This window comes from Cupressus sempervirens, chromosome 1, assembly GCF_028749045.1.
Source record: "Cupressus sempervirens isolate cs-2001-9-10 chromosome 1, ASM2874904v1, whole genome shotgun sequence".
In the NCBI taxonomy this organism is placed as follows: Eukaryota; Viridiplantae; Streptophyta; class Pinopsida; order Cupressales; family Cupressaceae; genus Cupressus; species Cupressus sempervirens.
Genome location: NC_143118.1, coordinates 859,298,245 through 859,310,156, shown reverse-complemented (window position 1 = coordinate 859,310,156; position 11,912 = coordinate 859,298,245).

The following is an 11,912-nucleotide window of genomic DNA, read 5'->3' as shown; positions in this document are numbered from 1 at the left end:
TCTCCCTCTCTACTCTCTCTCTCTCCCATCTTGTACAAGCTCTCTTTGCCTCTCCCACTCTCTCTCCCATCGCCTACTTTCTCTCCCCCATCCCCTGCTCTCTCTCTCTTGTCTCCCATCCCCTACTCTCTCACACTCTCACACTCTCCCCCATCCCCTAATCTCTCTCCCCTCTCCCATGCCCTACTCTCTCACACTCTCACTCTCTCCCATCCCCTACTCTATCTCTCTTACACATACACCCCCATCCCGCCTCTCTCTTTCTCTCTCCCACTGCCTACTTTCTCTCCCCCATCTTCATACTCTCTCTCTCTCTACCACCCCCTACCCTCACACTCTCACACTCTCTCCCATCCCCTGCTCTATCTCTCTTACACACACACTCCCATCCCCCCTCTCTCTTTTCCTCTCCCACTGCCTACTTTCTCTCCCCCATCATTGTACTCTCTCTCTACCAGCACCTACTTTCACACTCTCTCCCATCCCCTACTCTCTCACTTTCATAGATACACACACTCTTATCCCCCCACTCTTCTTCTTCTCTCCCATCCCCTACTCTCTACATCTGTCACACACACTCCCATCCCCCCTATTTCTCTCCCTCTCCCTCTCCCTCTCCCACTCCATCTCCTACCACCTACGTCTATCTCTCTCAAGTTCTCTTTCTTCCTCTCTACTCTCCCTCTCTCTCTCCCATCCCTTACTCTCACTGTCTCTCCCATCTCCTAATACTTTCTCTCAAACTCTCACACTCTCTCCCATTATTTACTCTATCTCTCTTATAAATAAATACACATTCCCATTCCCCCCCCCCCCTCTCTCTCTCACAGTCCTTGTCCCACTGCCTACTCTCTCCCATCCCCTACTCTATCTCTCTTAAATGCTTCCATTCCACCTTTCTCTCCCTCCCACTCCCTCTCCCACCACCTACTCTCTCTCTCTCTCTCTCTCTCTCTCTCTCTCTCTCTCTCTCTCCCCCTGTCTCTCCCTCTCTCTCTCATCCCTCTACCATTGCCTACTCTCTCTATCTCTCTCTTCCCTCTCTCATTCTTGACTCTCTCTCTTTCACACACATACAACCATCCCCCCTCTCTCCTCTTCCATCCCCTACTTTTTCTCTCACTTGCTCTCCCTCTCCCACTGCCTACTCTCACTGTCACTCTCACTCTCTCCCTCTCCACTCTTGCTCTCTCTGCTACCCTCTAGTCTCTCTTAAATTTCTCTCTCTCTCTCTCTCTCTCTCTCTCTCTCTCTCTCTCTCTCTCTCTCTCTCTTACACACATTTCTATTCCCCCCTCTCTCCCCCTCTCCCACTCCCTCTCCCATCGCCTACTCTCTCTTCCATCCCCTACTCTCTCTTGAGCTACTTTGTCTTCCCCCTCTCCCATTCCATACTATCTCTCTTTCACACACATGCACTCCCATCCTCCTCTCTCTCAAGTTCTTCCTCTCCCACTCCATCTCCCACTACCTACTCTCTCTCCCCCATCCCCTACTCTTAATCTCTCTCTCCCAACCTGTACTCTCTCTCACACTTCCTTTCAAAGCACATCACTCCCCATCCTCCCTACTCTCTATCCTCCCTACTCTCTCTCACATCTGCTCCCTCTCTCTCTTCCTACTCTCTCCCATCCTTTACTCTCTCTCACTCTCCTTCTCCCGCGACCTACTCTCTCTACCTCTCTCACCCCCTCTCCTCTCCCATTCCTGGCTCTTTAGATCTCTCACACACACTCTTATCCCCCTATCTCTCTCCCTCTCCCTCTCCTACTACCTAATTTCTCTCCCCCATCCTCTACTCTCTCTTATCTCCCATCCCCCACTTTGTCTCTCTTACACACATTCTCATTCTCCCTCTCTCTCCCTCTCCCACAACCTACTTTCTCTCCCACATTAGCATACTCTCTCTACCACCCCCTACTCTCTCTCACACTCACACTGCTACTACCTACTATATCTCTCTCTCAATTTCTCTCTCTCTCCCTCTCTACTCTCTCTCTCTCTCCCATCTTGTACAAGCTCTCTCTGCCTCTCCCACTCTCTCTCCCACTGCCTACTTTCTCTCCCCCATCCCCTGCTCTCTCTCTCATCTCCCATCCCCTACTCTCTCACACTCTCCCCCATCCCCTACTCTCTCTCCTCTCCCATCCCCTACTCCCTTAAACTCTCACTCTCTCCCATCCCCTACTCTATCTCTCTTACACATACACCCCCATCCCCCCTCTCTCTTTCCCTCTCCCACCACCTACTTTCTCTCCCCCATCGTCGTACTCTCTCTCTCTTTGCCACCCCCTACTCTCACACTCTCACACTCTCTCCCATCCCCTGCTCTGTCTCTCTTACACACACACTCCCATCCCCTCTCTCTCTTTTCCTCTCCCACTGCCTACTTTCTCTCCCACATCATTGTACTATCTCTCTGCCACCCCCTACATTCACACTTTCACACTCTCTCCCATCCCCTACACTCTCACTTTCATAGATACACACACTCTTATCCCCCCACTCTTCTTCTTCTCTCCCATCCCCTACTCTCTACATCTATCACACACACTCCCATCCCCCCTATTTCTCTCCCTCTCCCTCTCCCTCTCCCACTCCCTCTCCTATCACCTACTATCTATCTCTCTCAAGTTCTCTTTCTTCCTCTCTACTCTCTCTCTCTCTCTCTCTCATCCCTTACTCTTAGTCTCTCTCCCATCCCCTACTTCTTTCTCTCAAGCTCTCACACTCTCTCCCATCCTTTACTCTATCTCTCTTATAAATAGATACACATTCCCATTCCCCCCCCCTCTCTCTCTCATAGTCCTTGTCCCACTGCCTACTCTCTCCCATCCCCTACTCTATCTCTCTTAAATGCTTCCATTCCACCTCTCTCTCCTTCCCACTCCCTCTCCCACTGCCTCCTCTCTCTCTCTCTCTCTCTCTCTCTCTCTCTCTCTCTCTCTCTCTCTCTCTCTCCCTCCCTCTCTCTCCCATCCCTCTACCATTGCCTACTCTCTCTATCTCTCTCTCCCCTCTCTCATTCTTGACTCTCTTTCTTTCACACACACCCATCCCCCCTCTCTCCTCTTCCATCCCCTACTTTTTCTCTCACTTGCTCTCCCTCTCCCACTGCCTACTCTCTCTCACTCTCACTCTCTCCCTCTCCACTCTCTCTCTCTACTACCCTCTAGTCTCTCTTAAATTTTCACACTCTCTCCTATCCCCTACTCTCTCTCTCTCTCTCTCTCTCTCTCTCTCTCTCTCTCTCTCACACACACACACACACATTTCTATTCCCCCCTCTCTCCCACTCTCCCTCTCCCTCTCCCACTCCCTCTCCCATCACCTACTCTCTCTTCCATCCCCTACTCTCTCTTGAGCTACTTTTTCTTCCCCCTCTCCCATTCCATACTCTCTCTCTTTCACACACATGCACTCCCATCCTCCTCTCTCTCAAGGTCTTCCTCTCCCACTCCATCCCCCATCACCTACTCTCTCTCACCCCCATCCCCTACTCTTAATCTCTCTCTCCCATCCCCTACTTTAAATCTCTTTCCCCCATCCCACACTCTCTCTTTTCCACCCCTACCCTCTCTCACACTTCCTCTCTTTGCCACCCCTACTCTCTCTCCCTCATCCTATACTCTCTTTGCCACCCCTACTCTTTCTCACTTTCTCTCTCCCATCCAGTACTCTCTCCCCTCTCCTATCCCCTACTTTCTCTCTATCTCTTTCATGCACACACATAGCCATTCCCCTATCCCCCCCCCCCACATAGTTCTCTTTTGCAACTTAGATCTTAATAGTGCATGTGCACTATAGCGCGCACACGCTATTTAAAACTGAGGTTTAAATAGCGCATGTGCACTATAGGGCACATGCGCTATTTAAACCTTAATTAAACCCAAGCCTAAGGCTTGGTTTTTCCATGGAGATCCAACCCAAAGGTTTGGATTTGATGAACAGGTCTGAGATGTGTTTTCCAGCAAACATAAAAAAAATGATTGTTTTCTCTTCTATGCTTCCCTTCCAGATTTCTCATGGTTGGGTATCGATAAGATCAAGTTACATAGCATTATAGGTCTTTGTGTTAGCTATCTAACCATATAATTTGTTTTTAATTTGAACTATTTCAAGCCTTTTATCTATAATTTCTTTTGAATGTATGTTCTTTTTTGTTAAAAACCCCCACGTAGTAATTGGGCTATAGATTTTAGCTCATTCATCGAATTTTGTAATAACTTAATTTTTTAGAAACTAGACTCCATTCTACACACTTTGAAAAAAAAAAATTTGATTTTAGATTAGTTTTCAATTATTTCTAGGGGGAGCACATAGATATTTCACATTCTTGGGATGTGTCTAGTTAAAAAATTCATAAAAAAAAATACACATTATAAAATTACCCAAAAAAATTTGGGATAAACTAAATTGTGTTAAGTAACTTTTGACTGAAGCGATTAAAGAATTTCAAAAAAAAGGTTAAAATTTTAGGGGGGCCACACTTTGTACTGTGTTATGTTTTTTTGGAATAAACAGTACCACTTTTTGTGGCCCCCTTTTTTGAGGACCTAAAACTAAACCATTTTGAAAAAAAATCAGTAGTTTAGAAACTAGATTCAAAGGACTACGACTTTTGTTTTTGTCATATCTAAAAATTTTGAGAGTAACTATCTTCAAATTCGTGTTGAAGTTCAAAATTTGCAGATTTTAGGAAAAAGGTGTCCACTTATACCCCCCTTTTGGCACCACAACTTTGTGCACTTACCCTACAAGGTTGTTGACGAATTGATTTATTACAAGAATAGGATCTTCTTAGTTCCAGGATCAAAAACTAAGGAGAGGATATTGAGGGCCTTTCATGACACACCTTTGGCTGGTCATCAGGGATACTTCAAGACATACAGGCAAATTCAAGAGTGGTTTTCATGGAGGGTATGAAGGAGGATGTCCTTAAACACATTAAGGAATGTATGGTATGCCAACAAAGCAAGAGTGAGCAAAATTTTCCTGTAGGGTTGTTGCAGCCACTTCCTATTCTCGAACAAAAAAGGGAAAGTATTTCCATGGACTTCATCACTAAGTTGCCCAAGGTTCAAGGTAAGGACTGCATAAATGTGGTGGTAGATAAACTAAGTATGCACATTTCTTTCCTATCACATTTGATTTCAAGGCATCATAAGTGGTCAAATTGTTCTTCAAGGAAATTTTTAGATTACATGGCTTGCCTAGAAACATTTTCAGTAACCGAGACAGTAGATTCCTCAGCTCTTTTTGGAAGTTGCTCTTTCATTTGGTAGGAACTAAACTCACTCCCAGTGCTAGCTATCACCCTCAAACAGATGGACAAATAGAGATAGTTAATAAATGGATAGAGGGATCAAATCAACAACATGCTTGGGTGAAATAGTTGCACCTAGGGGAGTATTATTACAATACATCTTATCACATGTCTATTGGTATGCCTCCTTTTCATGCTCTTTATGGTTATGATGCCCTTTCCTTTGTCGATCTAGTACTTTAAGATAGCAGAGTACCTGCAACAAGTGATTTCATCAAGCAAAGCCAAGACATAATAAGGTCCCTCAAGGATAATCTACAACATGCACAGAACCAACAGAAGTTGTATGCTGATAGGAAAAGGACCAAAAGATCTTTTGAGGTGGGAGATTTGGTATTTTTTAGGTTGCAACTATATAAGCAAAGCACCTTGAAGAGGAGTGGGGAAGAGAAACTCAAGCCAAGGTTCTATGGGCCTTATAAGATCACCAAGAAGGTAGGAGAGGTAGCTTATGAATTGGAGCTCCCACCAAACAGCAAAATACATAACGTTTTCCATGTATCTTGCCTGAAGAAGGTTCTAGGCCAGCAAACCATAGTATCTATAGAATTACCACCTCTTGATGATTAAGGGAAATTAGTTTTGATACCAAAAGAGATTTTGGATACAAGAGAGAAAAGATTGAGAAATAGGAGCATCATAGAGCATTTGGTCAAATGGAAAGGATTACCACTAGAGGATGCAACTTGGGAAGGAGCACATATTCTTGAGCATTCCAACCTTCATTTCTTGAGGATAAGAAATATTTGGGAGGGGAGGACTTGTCATGTCCCCTTTTCAAATAATTAAAAAATAATAATCTTTGCTAAGGCAAGCAGACCCAAAAAGGTGAAGTTTTAGCAAAAGGGGCTAATCTTAGGAAACCAATGGACTAATAAATGAAAATTATTATTAAAATATGTTTTATTAACCCCTCTTGGATGTGAGTTAGGGTTATGCCCTCTTTTAAGGGATTTGGAGGCATTTTGGGCTCATTCCATAACTTGATTTTTGCTCATTGCTTTGTTGTTCTTCAGAGGCTGCCAAACCTATGGAGAAGGAGACCCAAGGATGGGATTTTTCAAGTTTTTAGGAAGGCTAAGGATGGGATTTTGAAGCCTTTCCATGTGTAAGCTCATGAAAAGTTTACCCTTGTGCTGAACAGTGCAAATTTGTGGGTTTTCGGGTGTGTTTTTTGTAAGAGTTTGGTGTTTCCAATTGAGTATTTCATATCAGTTTGGGTTACTGCTGTATTTCAAACATTAAGATGTTAAAATAGAGCTTAATAAAGTTATTTTTTTGTGGTTATACTTCTGTGATATATTATTAGTGTTTTTGTGGTGTTCTTGGGCTATTTTGTGTTATTTTTAGGAGCCCGATGAGCATTGTTTTTGTACTCCGTTTGGGAGCTGTTGTGTAAATGCTATATAGATATATAAATTTCATTTTGTATGCTATTATTCTGATGAAATTTTTTTAAAAACACCCACTTTTAGATTTATTAATAATATATGAAGCTGTGAAGTTTTTGGCACTATTTCGGGCATACCCGATTTGGGTTTTATTGAGAAATTGGTGGATCTTTGAAATATTGGTTGTTTGATTTTAAAAACCTAATTAGAGGCTTTAAATATCATATAAAATTATAAAGGGGACATTTCATAAGGGATCATACTTTGGCTCAAAAGCATTTATAAAGTCCAAGACTTTACTATAAACTATCCATCTTTCCTTTCTAATCTCTTGTTCTTGTAATGAGAACTTATTTTTGATTATGTCGTTAGGAAAGTATATAGTTTTCATCTAAACCTTAGCCTTACTCCTTTCTCTGAGGAGGTCATAAAATCCCTTTGAGTCTACAAAATGGGCATGGAATTGAGCCATCTAATATTTATCTAAGATTTTCCCCATGTTTCTCCATCCCTCTTTAACAAAAACAAAACTATGAGCAATAGTAATCTATGGAAAGAATGTACCTTTAGATTTACCTAGTAAATCTCTCTCTCTTCAACTGATCTAATTCACCACAATAACTTAGCAATCCCTACTTTCAAAGGTACTTGGTTTGGTAACACATGTGGTTTTCCCAAAAAGCCATTAACTCTAAAAATAATGGACACAACATATAGAATAATATCTCTCCAATTATGGCTTACCAAAAACTCTTTAGCATGGTCTTTAGGTCTTATCAACTCTAATAGGGACTATGGTATCCTAGGGTTGTCCCCTACTAATAACATTGAGCCTAGACGAAAAATATATGTCAAACCTGACAAAGCTAGCATCAGTTACCTCCCATGTCATGTCTACACTCCATAATTGAATAAGGAGTTTCTCTCCATCTCTTTCCAATTCCAATTTCATCTATTTAGAGAAAAATGTAACTCATTTTTATAAACATATATACATCAACATGGAGTACTAGCATAAGGGCTTATATCAACATTAGCCTTTGCAACCATTGTTAAACCATTATGAATCTCCTTTGCTAGGTAAGTAGAAAAATCAAGAATTGAACTCATTCCATATTGAATAGTCTGAGAAATAATCAAGATAATGGAGCCTGGAATATGATCTTGTTCATCAACACCAAAGATTTTACAAAGAGAAAAACATAAGGCATGTGCCCTAGGGTTAAAATATTTTTTCAATAAGGGATCAGGGGCATTTTGTGTAACCAAGGGTGATGATTCAATTTTTACAAAATGTTCCTACAATGGTCCTCCCCTTAGAATATCTTTTTTCCATCATACCCACTTGGAATTCTTCCATATCTATTTTTTCATGAACCACATGTTTAGGGTTTAACTTAAAAACCTCTTTGACTAATTCTAGTAAAACCCTAAATAGATTATCACCCACATGGTTCTTCATGGTCCTAGTAATTGGATCATACTTTTTTGCTATTTCTGGAAATAGATCATCATCAAAAAATAGTCTTGGAACAACCAATTTTCTTATATCAAATTCCCACACATTATTTATTAGAGTATCTAAGTTTCTTTCTACAAACCATTTTCAAAAAAGACCTTTAGAATCCTCCAACAAACACTTCTTCATCCCCTAACTAGTTTACTTTATCATAGAAATCTTCACTAACTAGTAACCTAGAACTCTTTGGAATTAGCTCTCTTCCCCTAGCTAATTCATTCATTAATTGTGGCATTTGTTCTAGGAAATCATCATGAACCACCCTCTTTAGATAATCAGCTTTTCCCAAAAAATCCTTTTGTGGAGGCATTTTTACAATTTACCCTTATGCAATTACAATTTCTCAATTTTCCAGAAGTTCAGACGAATTAAGAAATTATTGAGCAATTGAATAATCACTTTCTCTGTCATGCTATGAAGTTTAAAATTCCACCGTTGCTCATCAAGAATCAAATGACTCTGTTTGAAATCAAAATGGCTGCACTAACCCTTTTTGAAAATTTCTATGCATCAATAGGGTGCATTCCCACATTTCATAATGTTCTAGCACTTTCACAAAGTGGTAAAGCGTGTATCATCAATCTTCCAAAGATCAACAATCCTGAAAGTCCTTTTAACTTTATAACTCCAGCTTCAAAGTTACGGGCCCATTGGTACAATCACTTTCCACCTCATATAACACATAAAATCTTCTACTAATTATCATGTACCATGTCAACATATGCTCCAACTTGGTGTGACTAAGTGACCCTTTGAGTGACTGCCCCTCTTGTCCATGCAGCAAGCAGTCGCTTCCCTGCATTAGTTAAAGTTTAGTAATTTTCATATTTCTGTGAATAGCCTTCTATTGATCTTTCAAAGATTGATGGTATAAAAAACCTTACCTTTTTTACAACCCAATTAGCAAGGTCAACCAATATAATGATGTATTTTCTCTAGCGTGTTTGACACTTTCCAACTGTACAAATCATACTACAACCCTTTTCAAACTAGGGGCACATGACATCATTGAGTACACATGTCGTTAGGGATCTTTACTACATTATTTAAAGGTCACACATTTACATGAAGTGATTATACACCTACTGCAAATCTTCCAAAGATCAATGATGCAATATTATAATACCAAAAGGTGACCCCGCTGGTTAGCTTGACCAATGAAATTGCTTGAAATTCCAACATGCTCTGACAACCCTTGACAACTCTAAGAACATTTTGACACCTCCAATTTTTTATGGTGCATTAAAGAGCTTAGCATCAAGAACTTCCACATGAAAAATAGATGCTTGCCTAAATTTTCTAAAGGTCAAGAAAATTCTCAATGCAGGCATGTGTTGATCGTTGATCTTCCAAAGATCAGTGATTGGCAGAAGTAAACCATAGTGGTTAAAATACTTTGTAAAGTATTGAGGAAATAAAAAAAGTAAAACCATAGTTAGGAAAAGGTTTACAACAAAGTATTTTTAAATTTTAGAAGAGTAACTTAAAAATAAATATGGGAAAATGTATGAATAAACCTTAGGATAAAAGCTTCCAATTGAAATTTTTATAAAATAATACTTTCCATGGTTTTGAAAACTAGGGCACAATAATAAAGGCTTTATGAAATTTTAATAATTTCTCCTAGGTTTTTAACACATCTCACATCTTTAACATCAGATTAATGGGTTTTTTAGTATAGAGTGTATTAAAATTATATAGGGTGAAAAACTAGGCCAACAATGTAAGCTGAGTGAAACAGTGTGTTGGTGTTTTTTTAACTATTGAATAATAAAATTTCAATACCAAGATAATAATACTCACAAATATAAGGACTAGCTACTTCCCATTAACAATTCTGTATGCATATTATTTGGGTCCAACTTCAACAAAACTAGGAATGGTTTTCTACTCTTTAGGGTCTGTAGAACTAGGTTGGGTATACCTAGGGGATGATTCGAATGAATGATTTTGTATGAGAATCCTATTAGTTTCATTTTTATTCTCATCTCTTATCTCTAACATATACATAGTTTATCCATTCCTTGACATTTTCAGATGATAGACATCCCTTATAGGAAGATTTGGTCACAATTCTTCTCAGATTTGCAAAAAAATTCAGCAATAGTAGCTAACTAAGGCTAAGAGATTACATGCAAAAAAGTGTTGAGCATCTTTGAAACTCTTCAAATAGTAAAATAAAACTGATTTTGATTTTAAGCTTGGTGCATATTCATAATCTATCTATTTACAGATTGGATTAACTATATTAGTACCTCTTCCATTGGGATTCAAAGTCTACATCAATTTATAGATCTAACAAATTTCATTAAAACCAATACTATCAGTAATTCTTACTAAATTCATTCTTACAAACATCCTTTCTATTACCATAGCAACCCTATCAGATTCACTAAAGAATTTACTTAATTCATTGAATCAATAGCAATAATGAATTGACATACAATCTAAGTGAATTGTATTCAACTAGACAAGATTTGCTCACACAATATCAAAATAACTAGGTAATAACAATGGAGACAAAATTCATCAAGAATAGATATGAGGACAATTCAATTTTTTATTAATCTCCTGTGAAGATTTATATACAATTGTAATAAAACTTAGAATGACACTAGAAAAGACATTAGACCCCTATAACATCAATATATTCCCAAGTATTTGCAGAGAGAATACATCATAAGTTTTGCACCAACAAACTAGACTAAACCATACTCAATATAAACTAAAATTTTATTAGAAATTGGGTCATTCTCTAGCCTTGGAATCTCACTTATATAATGTGAGATGCAACAAGCTTCAGGCATAGAGAACTGATAGCTATCCTTTTACAAAAGATATTTACATTTTGTAAATAGTCACAAAATGACAAAAAATTGTGTAGCGGAATTTTTTTTACATCAAAATATTCTTTATAGGCAGACTACTTTTCTACTACACATGAAAATTTGTGAAATCAATGATTTTTTCCCATGTTATTCTGATTCTTTGGAGTACATGGCTATTAGGCTTGATAGTGATGTGTCTTGTTCTATTACCTGCAAGCTTACCTTGACTCAGGGGTTCTCATTGTCTTCATCATGGATTGTTAAAGTAACAGTTACCTCTACATCTTCTTCTACCCCATCATTTTTTGCCATCTATTTTGTAGACATAAATTGTTCTTTCCACTCACTGAAAGTAGTGTCATTAGGCCAATAAAAGTTTAGAATTTCCCTTTGCAATTTTATTACAAAATTTCCAACTACTTCTATTTCAACAAGGTCCTTTCTTATAGCATTGTAAAATAATTTCATTTTGACCAGCTCTTCATTGGTCATTGCCCATATTATATGTCCCTTTTCATTTACAACATTGTTCATTTTTTGGCACAATATCTCATCTAATTCCTTTTTACATTCTTCCTTTTCTTTTATTCTATCAACCTTTTTGAGAGCACTAGGAAAAAGATCAAACTTCTTAGTTATATATTTGGAGAGGCAAATTTTTATTCTCTGTTGAATAGAAACCCATTTATTATCAAAATCCTCCAGCCTATTCAACAAATCAAAAATATTTTCTATATGGTGACATGGCAACTGGATGATAGATATGCACATAATGCTAATGTCACTATTTCTTTCACTCCACTTCTATACAATGGCTATCAATTTATCTTCATCTCCTTTTATTTCAT